The following is a 17,170-nucleotide window of genomic DNA, read 5'->3' as shown; positions in this document are numbered from 1 at the left end:
AAACTGGTGTCGAAGTACTTAGTTACTTGAGTAGCTAGACAGTAGCTTAGGAATCGCGATACCGAATCATTAATAATTAATCATTTGTTTTTGAGAATTCTTGGGGCAGTCGACGTGTCAGAGGTGATTGGTTTTTTGCATCGACGAGTTATTAGGGGATTTTCCTGTCATATGCATTAGGTGCTCTTCGAAGGATCTTTCTTTCTACTTTCGACGAGCCATTAGGGAGGTTTCTTTTGTCGTTCTGTCTACAAGCATTAGGTCTTCGAAGGATATCGTCAGAAATAGAAATTGTATCGCCACCCGTTCGCGAGCTACTTCCAATGGAATCTTCCATAAAGCTGAGAAAACTTTTCAGGCAACAATTAATAATTCTCTATTTCCTGCAAGCTGACTGTAGAGGAAATAACGAAAAAACAACAGAACAAAGTAGAAGTGTAAAAAGACAACGCATTGTCACAAAAGCGTGAGATCTCTCCATTCAGTGAACAATGCGTTGAACCCAGATGAGATGACATCTAGTCCCTGATCCTCTCATGTTCCAAAATCATCGATCATCCTGCCGTCCGACGGAAAGTACCCAACAGCACCGTCTCTCGACGATCCTAGCCCCATTCTAGTCTGATTCCCGTTTGCTAAAAGCCGAAACGTGTCGGCGCCGAATCGTCGATCCTCGGACTCCTCCGAAATCCATTAACCACCCGGAGCCCAGCCACCGTTCGTCCTCCGGCTCAAATATTTGCTCGCCGGAGTAGGCTCTTCCTGTCAGAGTATCAGCGTGCGAGTCTGACCTGCGGTGCTGACACCTTGTAATCGTTTGTTCGGGGTGGATCGACCGCGAGAGAGTTAGATCTTCTCTTCCGTGTCACGAAAGTCCCGAAAATTCCGGAGCGAAAACGGTGGAGGGATAATCGAACGAGGGCGTAGCCTCCTTCCTCCCGAAGCTGGCGAGCTTCCGAGGGCGGAGTTGGAGGATCCTTCCTCCTATTCGTAGTGCTTTCGTTCACGGAAGATGCATTCTCCCTCTTTCTCGAGGAATTCGCGTAGCATTGAATTTTTCCAAAATTCTAATCGTGGTTTATTCGTGACATATTTTCACGTGTATCGTACTCAGAAACAATGAAAATAGGTAGTTCATCTGTGGTGTTATCCTTTTGCCATTGCAAGCTTTGAATTCGTCGAATCCAATGATGAATATTCTAATTCGACAATAGCGATAATTATAAAATAGAAAAGAAACATTGATCTTCGCTCAAGAGTGCAATGACCGTATAAGAGACGATCTCTCCGAAATTCCAAGATTATTCCTCATTCACCGCGAAACCGCCTCGAAGACCAACGAAAATAGAAGCTCCCGACCCCCAGCTTCACAGGCGAGCAAAAATGTCCTCCACCCTCGCATTCCATTTACCGAAAAACCGACGGTCCAACGATTCCGCCCGTACAACCCAGCGAACGCTCGCCCGGAATTTCTCCAAAGAATCGCGATATCTCGTCCCGCGGCGAAGATCCCGAGTTCATCTCGAAACTTCGAGCTCCCGAGGACGTGGGGCCGCGGCGGCTGAAGCGGCGACATCGCGGGGGTCGCGGGGGTGAAGCGGGGCGCGATAGAAAGGGCGCAAGTTCCGTGGGTAGGCATGCGTTCGCTCGTTGCCAGTGAACGTCCTCGGCTCCTGGGCTTTGGCTGGGACTTCCTGGTGAACCCTTCGCGTCTCTCGCACCCTTCCACCTCCCCCCCGCCCCCTGTCGCCCGTTCGTGGCCGCGGCGCGGGGGAAGGGGAACCGGCGAGAGAGAAAACACGGGGCGAGAGAGCGAGGCGGCCGAGAGAGACTGAATGACTGGGAGAGAGGAGGCGAGAGATCGATATTCGAAACCCCTGTGCCGTTGGGCACCGAGCTCCTCTCCACCCCACGCCCAGTGGCGTAGGGAAGAGGGGGCAATTGGGCTAGGTGCTCCCTGTTCCCAGGACACTCGACGGAACGGAAGTTCGGGATAAAGAGGAGGAGCGTTATAAATTGCCTGAGACGGGATTCAGGATTTACGCGGCGTCCCTCTCGCCCTTGCTCGTCCATTCTTCCACCCCACGGCCCGTCTGTCGGTCCGTCTGGCTGTCTTTTTATCGCCGAAACTTTGATCGAACCCCGGGAATACATTTCGCCGGATCGTTTCCATTCCGTGGCGGTCTCCGGACTGCCCGGTGGAAATGGCTTTCGAGGGGAGGCCGGCGTGCGACGTGGCTCGCTAATGTTTTTATCGGGGCCGCAGCGCCTGATTTTGCCACGGAGAGGATGCTGCTTCGGTGCAACTAGACGTCGAACGAAACTTGGAGATTCGTGTCTCGCGGTTGATGGAACTGCGAGGACGACTTTCGGAGATTATAAAAACGATCCGCATTTGTATGAATACCACGGTACGTTTCTCAGTTTTTTAATCACGAAGATGTTGCTCTAGTTGCTCGGTAGTTATATCGCCTTAATCTTGGTGAGCTAAATTGCGTCGATTACGTCTTACTTTCAACGTCTTTAACACTAGAACTACCGTATCAATGGAAATGACTGGTTTCGATGTTTTTGTTTAGCAATTATTGATATTTTCAAAGCATTGAATGTTCGAAATGATTTTGAAAATAAATAGTTCCACTTGAGTACTATAATGAGTGTCTGAAGAAGCTGAAAATAATCTATTGTTACAATTTTTCGAAATATCTAAAACATTCGATCCAGTACTGAGTTACACATACATCACGTGACTGGGAAACTGAGATCTGAATCCATCTCTAAAGCTACAAGTTTCCGCGATAATCGATCAATCATCTCCAAAAATATCTTCCGAAATGAAAGGACCTCCAAATATCTGCAACTTCTACGTAACTTTCAACCCTCTTGACACGTACGTACAAGTGTCTCTAGCCGAACTACTCATAGAACAAGTTCAGACACCCTCCTAACGAAACCGTGGTATCCAGATTTCGGTTTAACCCTTTAACTGCCATGTCGTCCGAATTCGGGTGACAGCATTTTCTCCATCAACTTAAAAATGAATTTTCTCGGTGACGTATCGAACGAACTGAATTTCGTTAGATGTATCAAATATATAAAGAACAGTAGGCCAATCGTCACGAAGAATTTTCACCGATTAGCTTCTGTCTTATTATGCAAATTATTTTGATTGCGTGGAGGTTTTGGCGAATGTTTATTTGGCAGTCAACGTGTTAACCCTTTATAAGCCCGTGTAACTTTGAAGTCACATCAATAGACTAGGTTAAATTGATTTATTTAATTTTTTATCGCAAAATGACGGATGACATTAAATGATCGATCAACTTGAACTTTTATACACGCAGCCGTTTACGTTCAACGTCATTGTAACTTCAAAGTTACAAAATATATTCGTTTCAATAAAACTATTGAAACTATTGAATACATTTTTAATTTTCGTGCGTATGTTGATACTTATTAATTTCATACTGCATAAATTCTGTTATAATCACGAAACAAAATTCGGCACATAGAGGGTTAACACATCGCGCACTGGCAATGAGAAATCTCGTTTTTGTCTAAAGACACTTAGCCATGCAATTTCGCTAATTACTATAGTACTTGGAAAAATATGAAATTTGATTCAAATTGATTGTCTATTTACGTTAAACGCCATGTCAGTCACTGGTGACTGACGCTTCCGAATGACTAGAAAACAATCGTAACATACAAGACAACCGATGTTGAATGAAGATGTTTAACAACCTAACAAAGTTGATACTAGTGCACTGCAAGGATTGTAACGTCAAATAATAATTGTTCCTGCTTTTGTTTGCTACAACAGAAAAACTGTATGGGAAAATTAAGATTTTCGTGGCGCTTAACGTGTTAAAATACATTACATAACGATATATCTGAGTTTTTATGTACAGCAATACAAGTTGATCCCACTGAAAATTTCCATCCGAACAATTCGGTTTCCTGAAAAGTAGCCGGTACGCGATGCGTTAAAAGAAATTTCGCCGCTCGGTACAGAAGTATCACGGAGTCTGCGTTGACTTCCCGGTGTCTACGCCCTTGCGCCGTCCGCGTGTACGCATGCTATTTACCATTAGATTATCATCCCCTCATTTTTTCCGTCTCGTTCCCCCGTCGCCGCCGCCGCCGCCCCTCGGGCCCTGTCTTTCTCTCCCCCTTTCCCTCTCCCCGGCGAGCGGCTCTTTTCCCAGCGAGGCTTTTTCATCCGCGTCTCGCGACTCCGCCGGCGGACCAATTACGGCCGGCCGATGATCGATTCGCGCCCGTAATTCCGGGCCTCTGAGTCATTAACGGGGACGCGTGCCGCGTTCGTTACGATTCGTCGCATCGGTAATAACGTGGACGCCGCGATGCTCACGTGGGCGGCCGAGCCGCGCCGCGATCGATCGAGGCCGCCTCCGTTCGAGCTGATCCGGTTTCTCCTGGGGGATCGAATTTGATATCTGCTTGGCGACCAGTGAATTCGAAAGAACCGGGTAGAACGAATTTCCATGGTTACGTATGATTTTCTTCGTTTATTCATCGTGTCGATGGTTTTGGGATTAACGTTTCATAGATTTGGAACTGTGTTGCCAGTGGTTCGAATTAGATTCGGAAGATGCGATTAATGTTTGTTTAATGATATTGAGATTGTAGGAATAAGATTGAGATTATGATATAATTTTCTATGGGAATATGTAATATTATAAGCGTAGATAATATAATCTTAAGGGGGAAAACCAAATTTTTCAGTTAGCACTTGTAGCTTCTTAGGGAAGTTTTTCGATTGTTCGCGGATCGGTTATACGATCACTGACGATTGGATCGGAGGAACGCGTCGGCCATCTTTTTCCTCTTTCACAGTGTACGGGCACTGTGCGATTAACCGGTGCCCGAGGCACGTGGATCCATTTACGGAGCACGTGTCCTCTCTCAAGACTCCGACACGGGAGGGGATAGGTGGAGAGCGTTGCAATATTGCAGGATGAATGCGAGCGTCCTCCAGGTAGCCGAGATTTCCTCCGGAAATGGCCCTCGGTCTCTCGATCGTCACTGAGAATAGCCTTGCGGTGCGTTCATAATAATCGAGTGAATGGTAAGCCCTCGTTCGTGGTGCGTTCGTGCTTTTATTTAGCATATTTACCGTATGTATCGTATTCGCCACACTATATATACCATATTTACTGTATTATATCTACCATCTTAACCATATATTCATGATGTTTACAATACGATATTTACCGTCATCACCATATTATATCTATCATAATTCGTCATATTATATCTACCTTTACCGTATTGTATTCACCATCTTTACCATAGAATATCTATCGTCTTCACCATATTATATCTACCATAATTCAACATATTCTATTCATAATTTTTACCATACAATATTTATCATCATCAGCATATCATATCTACCATAATTCACCATACATCTACCAGCTTCACCGTATTATATTCACTATCTTTACTATAGAATATTTATCATCTTCACCATGTTACATCTACCATAATTCAACCTATTCTATTCATCATTTTTACCATACAATATTTACCATCATCAACATATCATATCTACCATAATTCACCAATTATACGCACCGTTCACCAACACCAAACGAATACTCCGTCAATTCCCTCCCAAGTGGGGGTCCAACGGTCATTCATCCAACCAACGTAAACTCATAATATCTCCTGGAAACCCGAAAAGGAAGCCCATTATTGAGAACCCCGAACAGGGTGGGGCGCGCCACGAAAAAAGGAAACCCAGGTGGTGGGGGGCGAAAGTGAAAAAAGTCAAAACGATTAGTCGCCGTGAAACCGAACAATAGCGGATTTTCGGACGCGGCTCGGGGCTTAACTTCCCGGAAAATTTCCTGAATATATCCCCGTGCGCGCGTGCTGCTCGGAAGAGCATCGACGTCCCCGACGGGGAGGAGTAGGGGGTTGAAACGCTGGGCTGTGTGGTAAAGGCACGGGGAAAATTTGGCCGCATTCGCACGGTCGAAAACCCCTGCGCTGCGAAGGGACGCGGCGAGCGGCGGGGATAGGGAGGAGGTCAACCCCTGGGACGAGGTTTCCATTTTCAGCGTGGCGCCTGCGTCCTCGATCTAGCTCTCCCTGCCAGCCGACCGACCGACCGACCTCTCTTTCTCTTTCTCCCTTCGGCGACCTCTGTCTCTTTCTCTCCTTGCCAACCCCTCTCTCTCTTTTTCTCATGGCTGTTCTCTCCTTCCATCGATCCCCCTCCGTTTTTCTCTTGCCATTTTGTTCTTGCCGTTCACCCTTCTCTTTCTCTTGCTCTTTTCTCTTTTCTCATTTCCTCCCCTCCGTCAAACCTCTCTTTACTCCTCTCTCTCTGCTTCTATTTTTCTGTCCCTTTCCCCGACTCCTCTTGTTCCCCTCTTTCTCTTTTCCTTCGTCAATCCCTCTCTTTCTGCTCTGTCTTTGTCCCTCTTTTCCAACCCCTCTCTCTCTTTTCCGTTATTAATCCCTCTCTCATTTCTGCTCTGTCTCTGTCATGCCCTCGCTCTTTTTCAACCCCTCTCTCTTCCTCGTTGCCAACCCCGCTTCTCTATCTTTCATCGTCAACCGTTCTCTCTTCTGTCTTCGTCAACCCCTCCTTTTTCCTCCCTTCGTTAACCACTCTCTCTCTGTTCAACCTCTCTGTTTCTCTCTAGCCACCCCTCTCTCTCCCTCGCTCGTTCTCCACCTCTCCCTTCATCTCCGTTACCGGAGCCCGAATTTCGTTTCCCCTTTCGTCGTCGGCCTCGCGACTGCGCACGCGCTCACTCCCCCGCGTCTGGCCGTGCTCCGTCTCACTCTGCCGCCCTCCGCTTCATCCCCTCGAATTCAAGCCCCCAACGCGCGAGCGCGCGCGGGCTACATCGAGACCACAGCGGAACCTTCGCTCGGGGAACAGTCGAATATATTTTCACGTCGGATTTATCGTTGAACGGTCTAACGAGGCTTCGCGCCACGCCGACCGCGTTTTTACAACCCCGATGAAATTCGTTCGCCACCACCCACCCCCAGCCCCTCTTTCCTCATTAAGTTTTTACGTTTCCGTGCAGCTTTCTTTCCTGTTTCCCTTCTCCCTTCGTTGCCGTGCGTTTCCTTGTCCGCCGCTCGAGATTCAATTAACGCGCTCCTCGAAGCCGCGCGGGGGATGCTCTTTCGTCGGGCTGCGACGCGCTCGCTGCTCGTGGTTACCGGGTTTTCATGCGATGCAGGGTTTTCCTCGACGAGGATGGTTGGTTTAAGGGTAGCTTCTTCTTCGAACTAGTCGAACGTGTCGAGGATACGCTGAAAACTGCAAGCCATTCGCTTCGAGAATAACCTGACGCGGTAGATTTTAGGTTTCGAAATTCACCCTTTGGCGAATCAAATTCATCGAAATATTTTGAATAATCATTTTAACGCTGGAACCACCGAGTAGATCAATCGAACTTGTATTCTCTGATACAAATGCCAAGAATGCATTGTGATCTTGTTTTATAATTCAGTTTGCATATGATTAAATCGATTTATTAGGCAATTTCTCTGAGGAGGGATAACGTACATTCTGAATATTTGTAGAATATCCGTTTTTCGATGGAGCTACGTTCACGATTTCCTAGAAGGATTCAAGAATTCTCTGCTTCATTTATGTCTAGGTTTTTTACGAAGTGTACCGACTGATAATTAAGAGCAGTAATATTTAGTTTGAACTCGAGAGAATCGAGCAAGATGATCGAGTAACGTTTAATTTCACGGTTTCTCCTTGAACCTGTTAATCTTCCGGTTCAACGCCTCGCCACCTGTACGCTGACCACGTCCCTTTGGATTTCATGGCCGCCTCCCGCAACCCTTGTTGTTCTCCGCGAGCCACCCTTCGATTTCTGTGTATCGGTGGGCAAGGCAGCGAGACGTGAAAAGGACCCCGAAGAAAGCAGCCATTCTTCGCGACCCTTTGCTCTCTGCCGATCGTCCTCTGTATCCCCTGATCCTAAGGACTCACTCGAGCCCCTGGGGGTTGGGGAGTTCTTCTCGGAATTCCCTGCCAAGTGTCTTCCACTCGATTCTCCTGTCGTCGATTCACTTATTGCCATTGGTTACCTAGAACTCGTCCATCGTTTCCTACGTTAAATTAATAATCGCCTATATTCTTCTCTCGAAACTGTGAACTTTATTTCACATTAGGAATAATTGCATACAATATACCAATTCTCGTATTCTACTAGAATTTCGCAAATATCGCTCAATCCCTGAGTCCAAATCAAATATTACTTTCCTATTATCAAATGTAGCGAATATACGAAGTTTCTTTCTTCAATGAATTATAAATGACAGAATTTTGTAGATGGCACAGTCACATAGTTGCGAAAGAAATCACGGTGCAAAGGGTTAATTTATCAATCAAACAAGATCGAGCTTCGAAATGTATCACTCTACACAGAATGATTAACAAAATTGGTGTACGTATCTCTGTAAAATAGGTAACAACAAAATTCAAAATAAATAAAATTCATAATAAATAAATAAAAAAAAAAATTCCTCGCTCGAGACTGCCAAATCTCTGAATTCATTTTCAGTGGTTACCCCTTTGCACTCGAGAGGTGACTCCCTCTTTTTCAACCTTCGTTGTGTAATTTATCTATGAATTAGGGTTAAATTATTTTCAAACAATATCGCCTATATCTCGTCAGAAGATGTTGAACATTTCCATTGAAAAACTTTCTGGTGCAAAGGGTTAAAATTTGTATCGTAGAGTACAAGTTGATCGAGGTTGATCCTGCCAGGGGTGACGACTCCCGGCGACAGGGTTGGGAACCCTGGATATCCGTCCCCAGGATTCCCAGCGGCGCTCCCGACTCGACGGGTCGCCGCGTCCGCGCAGCCTCGTCCGGCGTCTGCGCAACCCGCTCCGCGATTTCTCCCCGCGTTCATCCCCCGTTCTCCGGACGCGCGACCCAGCGAACTCCGGTCAACCCTGGCCGCACCGCTGGCATCCGGAAGACGCAGTCATTGCCTCCGGCTGTCCCATTCGGCGCTTGCGTCGACCATCGTGTCTCTATCGGTCTCAGGCTACGATTACGCGGAATGCATACGCGAATCGCCCGGCGTTTCGATGGATAAACGTCTGTAGATCACCGTGCGTCTATCAACTTCATCGGAATTTGATTCCTTTTCAACAGTTTTACTGCCACGTAAACATTCGTCAAAACTCCCATGCACTCGAAACAGTTTTCTTCGTTAACCAGAAACTAAGAAATCAAGATTCTTCTTAATGACTGCTCCACTATCTTTCTTATATCTCATATATCCAACAAAATTCGGTTCGTTCTATACGTCGTGAAAGAAATTAATGTCCACGTTTCTGTAAAATATAATGTCACCCGAATTCGGGTGACGTAGTCAAAGTGTTAACGCGTTGAACGCCGCACGATTTCATAGAGCAAAATACACAAAATGGAGAAAGTACGATATTAAATCATTCGACTGAATTGTTACCGTTGCACGTTCATCAAATTGAACGTCACCGCAATGGATAGCATTACTTATAATATAGAAATGTTTGCGAATAATCATCGTTTCATTGAGTGAATTGTAGTAATTCGATTTGCTATCACCGGTGACCCTCATGGCATTCAACCTGTTAAGTTTCTTCGATTTTCTTCAAAATCCTCCTTCAAAAGGCTCCTCTTTTGCATCTGCTTTCGAAATTCGCGAGAGATCCCAGGATGTAGGGAAAGAGGAAGAGAAAAATAGGCAGTGTCTTCATTTCGTCGTTTAGACAGTGATCGCGATCTGTGTAGCTGCAAGCAGAGATCAAATCTTGAACTGTAAAAGCTGAAGTTTTCCGGAGAAAGCTGAAGATTGCTGGAAGACTAGAGGGTGGGAGACTTTTCAGACTTAGATCGAGCTGTGAAGGTTTACGGTTATCTCGAAGCTTCGCGAGACTCAGCCTTTATCGTCGAACCTTGAGCTTCCAAGAATCTTCAATACGGTTTGAAGCTTCCGAAAGAGTACATCATCGAACCTTGAAGCTTTCACGACCCAGACTAAACTCGAAGCTTCAAAACTGTGTTCAATGTCATGCCTCGAAGCTTCCAAGACAGTCTTTAATGTTACGCCTCGCAGCTCCCAAGCTTTTGAAACCTCCGGTAAGACTCGGTGTTTAAAGTTGACCCTTGAATCCTCGAGGACTCGAGCGTTCCGCAACACAAACGAACGTATCTCCGCCTCTGAAGAGGACTACGCGAGTCATCCACGCTCGGTCTGTTCGTTCTCCGCTGCGAGTCCGGGTTTATCCGCGACTCCCACCCCCGGGCCGGGTTCAGGAGGCAACAGCGGCAGCAGCAGCAGCAACAGCAGCAGCAGCAGCAGCAGCGCCGGGGGTGGCGGTGGCGGCGGTGGCCAGAGGGTGCAGCGATTGGCGGCAGCGCCTCGGCCCGTCAGTTTAGTTACCGCACCACATAAAGGCATTGCGTTGTAGACACCGTTTATAAACCCGCAATATTCTTACCGTTTGCTTCTACAGTCTCTCCGTTCGTTTTCCGGCCCCCTAAATTCGGCAGACCTCCACGTTCGTCAGTTTCTCTCGTCGGTCAAATTAACAAGCCGTCGTAACAATCCGCAAACACTTCATCGCCCCAACCGTCGTCGTCCTCGCCGTCCGCTGCGTCGTCGTGCTCATCGATCTCTCTCCGTGCACACGCCGTGTATTCCTGCTCCTCTCCCGCCCACGTGCCAGTGCGATCGAACCGACGAAAAAGGAACCTCGAAGCCAGACGAACAGCTTCGCGCACCGTCGCTGACAGGAGACGAGACAGTGGAAGGAACGACGGAAAGGAGACGAGAAGACTCGAGCGTGTGTGCGCGTGCTTGGCGCTCTCCCGCGAGCAGCGGGAAGAACAGTGAAAGAGGAAACGAAGAATCGAAGGCGAGTCGACCGATCGAGGGAGCGAAGAGCCATTTCTCGGCGAATGTCTCTTCCACGTGCGTCCTCGTTCCGTGGCGTCTTATGATTTCGTTGGCAACCCCGGCCCACCCTTCCTCGCTCCCTTTTTCTCGGCCCGCTCGTTACCGGATCGTTCGGTGCCGATCGACGCGCCCGCGGTCGCTCCTCGAACGAACCCCGCTCGCGTGAAACGAACACGACCCGAGGAAGATGGACCGGGAATAGACCGAGCGGGCATCGCGTTGCAACCTTGAATCGCAGGGACGAGTGGAAGGCACCGCTGTGCGCGATATCAACGTGAACGAGGCAGCTGGCGGATCGTCGTTCGGAAGATTCTTTCGGGGAGGAAGAGGAGGAAACGAGACGGGGGATAGAACGATTGGAAGATTGAGCGAAGGAAACGGAAGATGGAATATTGAGCATAGAGGATAGACAGGACGAAGAGGAATAGAGTTCGGAAGATAGAAATTTTGGGAAGCGTGCAGGATAGTGCAAGAAAAGGATTAGAGTTCGGAAGATAGAAATTTTAGAAAGCGTACAGGATAGTGCACGAAGGAATAGAGTTCGGAAGATAGAAATTTTAGAAAGCATACAGGATAGTGCACGAAAGGGAATACAAAGTTGGGAAGATAGAAAATTCAGGAGGCGTACAGGATAGTGGACGAAGGAACACGAAGTTTGAATAGAGAATTAGAGGATAGTGAATAAAAGGAGTAGAAAATTTGTAAGATACAGGAGAAGGAAGAGCAGAGGAATATTGAGAAATAGAGGAACAGAAAGGATAAAGAGAAGGAACAGAAAAATTGGAAGACAGAGAAAGATAGCAGATTGAGTGAGAGAGAGAGAGACTGGCACGGACAGACAGTCGGGCAGAGAGAGCAAGAGAGGAGAGAGAGAGGCCAGTGCCGACACCGGTGGGAGTGAAAGAGAGACGCACCGCGCGAAGGGTGTGTTCCGCGGATTCGTTCCCTTCCGCACGGCCGTTAAGGGAATCGAAGTGCACCGCGTGTTGAAAACGTGGATCGTTCGTCGGTTCGTGTTGGTTCCGCCGATCGGAGAGATAGAAAGTGTCGTCGCCCCGACATACCCCGGTTCTCGTCGAACGTTTCGCTCGGCCGGTGGTGTTGAGACGCGCCCCGTTCAACGGAACGAGAAGATAAGAAGGAGATCTCACGCGATAGTTTGTTTCGAGAATAAATAAAAGAAAAGAATAAAGAAACTCTCAACGAGAAAGAGAGGATAAGGATATAATAAACGGAATAAAGTTTAGCGGAACGTAGATGAAAGGGATGACATAAGAAAGAAAGCAGAGACTGTATTTAAATATTCACGCCGTGATAAGATAGTAAAAAAAATAAAAAAAACAGATAGTCGAATGAAATAAAGAGAAAGCGTTGCTTAAACCGGTCGTCGTTTCGTTCTACGCCCAGATATCGGCATCTCCTCCAACCACTGATTTTCATCGTTAACCGGTATGTTCATTTGTTTCTTTACTTTCGTTGCTTCTGTGAATTTTCTCTTCTGACGACACGTTCTCGAATCTTATTATTACCGTTCTATTCTTCTCTATTGTTCTCTATTTCATTGTTGTTCGTTTACACGGTTACCGTGTTTATGATTGCGAGTGTTTATTACCATCGATCCGCCTATGCGCACCGGGACCGCCGAGCTGCGCTGGCCCACGGAAGTGTTTCGAATGTGCTCGCGATGGGAACGGGCATAGAATCTTCGGGCCGGTATCTCGAAGTTTCAACTTTCAGATTCGAAAGCTTGCAGTTCGAACGTCGAGAGCTTGGAATTTGAAATTTGGAAGCTTCGAGTTTGACACACGAGTTTGACGTTCGAAAGCTTCGAGTTCGAAACTTAAAAGTTTGCCGTTTGAACTTCGAAATGTTTTGTTCGAAACGTTGGAGTTTAAAATTTCAGATTTGAAACGTTCGCGCAGCAATAAGTGGAGTACACGCGAGGATTCTGTGTGCAAGTGTCATTGAAATAAAGCAGTACAGTCGAGACAGACGTGTTTCTAAGAGCTGACACGAAATCTTGACATGCCTCGGTACGCCTTGTAGACGATGTTTTAAACACTTTCGTCCAGTGCATGTGTTTATCGGTGAGCGCGCGCAACCGGCTGACCGATCATTAAATGCGACCACGTTCACCCTACCCCGCACCAACCCCAGCCAGAGGAGGATCCTCGATACAGGACGTTCTCGGAGGATTCTCCCGGCAGCCGCCATCGCATCCTCCGAATTACTCGAGCCGGTCGCCAGTCGGAGTGACTAACTTTCCCCATGAACTCAAACTTTACTACCGAAATTCGTTCTTCGCGTACGTGTTCATAATTTCGTAAAAACAATGATTTCGTCGAATTTTTCCTTTTCTTTTCGGAGTTGATCACCTCGACGAACGGCTCGTCCACGATCTCTCGGTCCACGTTGCTTTCGGGTTTCGACGTATCTTTCCTATTGTTCGATGATTCTCGAACAATTCTCAAACAAGACAATGAAACTTATGACTAGATTGTAAATTACTTTTCGTAACGGTCGCTAATAATTGCAAGTTGCCGAGAAGTAACTTGTGATCAATAGTTACGTTTCGAAACGGTGTCCAATTCTTACGAGTCTTAACGATCTGTTCGCATAATTCTCGAGCATACTGTTCGAAACGCTGGAAAATCGAGTGACGTCTCGCCTATCGATCGTATCCCACGTCCAACCGTTCTCCAGAGAGAAGTTGCGAACTTTCCGCGCGAAAGTCGCCGGAAAATCGCTCTCGCGCACCGAAAATCGAGGGAACCGGGTAGACGCCGGGTTTTATCGACTCGCCGGGAACGTATCGGCGTGTGCCGGCAGCTGACGTTTCCTACGGCGCAGTATCGCGACCCAGAGAGAGAAGTTTGGGCGTGGCACGGCCGAAAGCAACGCGGGGGCCACGAGATCTCGCGGCCGCGCTCCTTCCACCCCTGTCTCTTCCCTCCCCGTCCGTTTCAGTTCGAACATCCCCCCGCCCCGGTGAATCCAAAAGTCCAACCTTCGAGCGGAAAACACCAATCGGAGAACAGAACGAAACAGAAAACCGATGAAAAAGAAACAAACTCCGGTTAGCTGCGTATAAACGAAAAACAGAAACGCAGAAAACGTCTCGAGGAAAGTGGAATATCAAATGATGATGATTATGATGATGATGATGAGGATGGTGGTGATGATGGTGGTGATGATGATGATGCTGATGGAAAGCGGAGAGAGTGTGCGTGAAGGGTCAAGCAGATCCAGGATGGAGCAACTGGCACTGCGGGTCCTCGTCGAGGACAAGCCGGAAGTCTCGACAGGGACGCTTCCGTCCGCGATGATGGCCTCGATCACAATGGTGCGTGAGAGGGACAAAGGGGTGTTAAGAATCCCGTACGCGTCGAAACGTGCGACGACGAAGACGTCCTTGATACAGATGGGTTTGAGTCTTCCGAGGGGGTTGAGGACGGTTATATCGGTTCCGGTTCTTGGAGCAGTTATGGAGAACCGAAATGGAGTCGTAACTGCTGTTAGGTACTTGCTTCTTTATTGCATCGGTCCTGTGTAGATTGTGGAACTGTTATTTTCCGGTTGTGGAAGAGCAAGAGCAGTGGCAGTTAGAACTGATGTAATATTCTTTTATTGTTATAAGTATCCTTTGGCACTTGCTGCTCTGATAATTGTAATTATTCTTTGGAACCTTGTGCTCTGATAATTGTAATTATTGGTTGGAACTTGTTGCTGTAATAGTTACAATTATTCTTTGGAACATTCTGTTCTAATAATTATGATTCTTCGTTGAAACTTCTTGCTCTAATAATTACAATTATTCGTTGGAACATTCTGTTCTAATAATTACAATTATTGTTTGGAACTTTCTGCTCTAATAATTACAAATATTCGTTGGAACTTCTTGCTCTAATAATTACAATTATTCTCTGGAACTTCTTGCTCTAATAATTACAATTATTCTTCGAAACATTCTGTTCTACTAATTACAATTATTCGTTGGAACATTCTGTTTTAATAATTACAATTACCCTTCGAAGCCGATACAGATCGAACCAATACACCCAACGACATCCCCCAGTTCTCCATAACTGTCAGTCGAAGCCCATACATAACAGTTCCCAACAGTTCTCTTCAGAGTCATTTGAATCCCTAGTCCTCCCAGGTTCCACGATGCACGTTGCACTCAATTGAAAAATGAGAGACTCGAGCCCATCGGTTGCAGCGCTGCCTGCATCGCCGCGCGTTCCAACGTGCATGGGGGTCTTTAGATAGTGGGCGATGCCGAGATGCAACTCGCACTCTCGTTCTCTGTCTTCCTTTTCCTGTCTCTTTACAGGAGTGCAGGGGAGGAGAGGGAACGAGAGATCGAACTGCCGGTATCGCTTCCTTCCGTTTTGCTTATCCGTTTCACCGTAACGATTTTCGTTCCGCCAGTACCGGGAGGGAGGTGCGGCGCGCTCGGTCCCGCCTGCGCGCGGCATTGTCTCCTTCCGGTGCCGGATGTTCCGCGTGTCGATGGGTCCATTGGGCAGCGAAAGACCGGAGGACGGAGACGATGGGATGTATTTTCGGATTGCCGTTTCGAACGCTTCGCAGCTTACCTATTCTCTGCCATGGGACTAATGACTAGTCTACTGTCAAACTAATTAAAGCTAACAACTAGGAGAACACGAATGCATAGTGTACAACGTAGAGAATTACTCGCGAAGCTCGAAGAACGTCAGTGGGTCCAATTTATTACTTCCAAAAAGAATTCACTTCGCGTCACTTAGGTGTCTCAGTTTCTCTTCTCAAACGTTACCATCCCAATCAGAAACCAATTCTCAAACAACTAACGATCCCCGAGGAAGCGCAGGTAAAGTGCCGAGAATAAAAGAGAAAACGCTAGAGCCAGCTCCACCCCTAAATTCCTTCCCAACGTGGTTCAAGGATCATCCTCGCATTCCTAACGGTACAAATGACTTTCCACCTAATTTCCTCTCGATCCCCGAAAGGAGAGCGGAGACAAAGATCCCGAAAATCGGAGGCACAGAACGAAAGAGGCTGGACCAGCTCCCGGCCACCCCTGAATTCCAGCCTAGCCTGGAAATATCAAAGATTGACCGAGGGTTGCTCGCCCAGGAAGGATGATAGGCGGCGGGCAGCAGTGGGAAGAGGACATCTAGCAGCCAGCTAGCTCGATAGAAAGGAAAAGAGCGATAGAGGGGGCTCGCGGCTGGTTGGGGAGGCTCGTATTGATCGCTCCTGGGTCCATGTGACGCGCCTGCGTTCCGCCTGGGGTAAAATCGTAGCGAGGGTAAACTACGGCCGGGTAGGGTGGCGGAAAGAGAAAGGCGGAGGGCGAGCGAGAGAACGCTACCGGCGGGGTTCATATACCCCCGGGGCAACTGCAACGTTCCACCGTGCCACCGACCAATCAATGGAGCTTCTCTACCTTTCCCTGCCCCTCGGCCGCCCCCTCGACCGTCGGTCTCTGTCCCTCGCTCCGCTCCTCGTTCCTCTCTGGCCGCCACATCCGTCATTCTCTTTCTCTCGATCTCTTCGTACGTTTCGCCGCTCCTCGTCTGTCGTAATATGATTGCATCGCGTACACACACGCGTGTTCGCCCCCTTTCAGCCGCGGCATTAATATGCTGTCTCTCTTCTCCTCCGTCCCTACACCTCCGAGCTCTCTGTTTCCTGTTCCTGTTTCTGGTTTTCCGTAACAACGGCGGAGGCTCGCGGAGGCAGGGCGTGTGGGAGTTAACGGGTGATAATGGGATAACGATAAGTTTGAATTTTGGTCGGCTCGGTGGGAGTTCGATTTGGAGAGTTTCGTTGAATATGTCGATTGGTGTTGAAATTAAGTTAGTACGTTTGGGGTATTGTTTGAGGAATGAGTGATCTCGTTTGAAGAATGTGGTGCTTTATCGAGGATTCGTTGCGTTGATCGTCTTGAGCGAATATTTATCGAGGTCTTTCAAACGACTCGCTGAGGTCGGTAATGAGAGGCGAATGTTGCGAAGATGATAACCGGCTAGCTGAATAAATGATCGCGGTTCTCGCGGAACGGAGCGACGTCTCGCTGTACGGAAGCGGAGGAGCGTCGCTCCATTATCGACTCGGAACCTTCGTTTCGAGCGTTCCCGTTTAATTCCGATAATTGCCTCGTTCAAGTTTTATCGAAACCCTCCTCCTTCTCCTTCTTCCCGCGGACGCTGGGTCT

General features: G+C 47.7%; 1 protein-coding gene across 4 annotated transcripts in view; it reads left to right on the top strand.

Annotated features, from left to right (window-relative positions):
- Positions 1–17,170, top strand: part of LOC116429875 (ELAV-like protein 3) — a 95,857-nt gene that overhangs the window by 24,230 nt on the left and 54,457 nt on the right. Inside the window, exons 1-2 of one of the 4 annotated variants that reach the window (XM_076364700.1) lie at positions 10,383–12,417; positions 14,007–14,311. The exons of 2 other annotated variants lie outside the window; for them this stretch is intronic. The gene's annotated coding sequence lies outside the window, so the exon portion shown is untranslated. Of the gene's footprint in view, positions 1–10,382; positions 12,418–14,006; positions 14,312–17,170 lie in introns of those variants that run through there. One more of the 4 variants, XM_031983311.2, reaches the window with a different exon arrangement.

Source organism: Nomia melanderi, chromosome 2, assembly GCF_051020985.1.
Source record: "Nomia melanderi isolate GNS246 chromosome 2, iyNomMela1, whole genome shotgun sequence".
Classification (NCBI taxonomy): Eukaryota; Metazoa; Arthropoda; class Insecta; order Hymenoptera; family Halictidae; genus Nomia; species Nomia melanderi.
The sequence above is the reverse complement of the archived record's forward strand: the minus strand, read 5'-3'. Positions and strand labels throughout refer to the sequence as shown.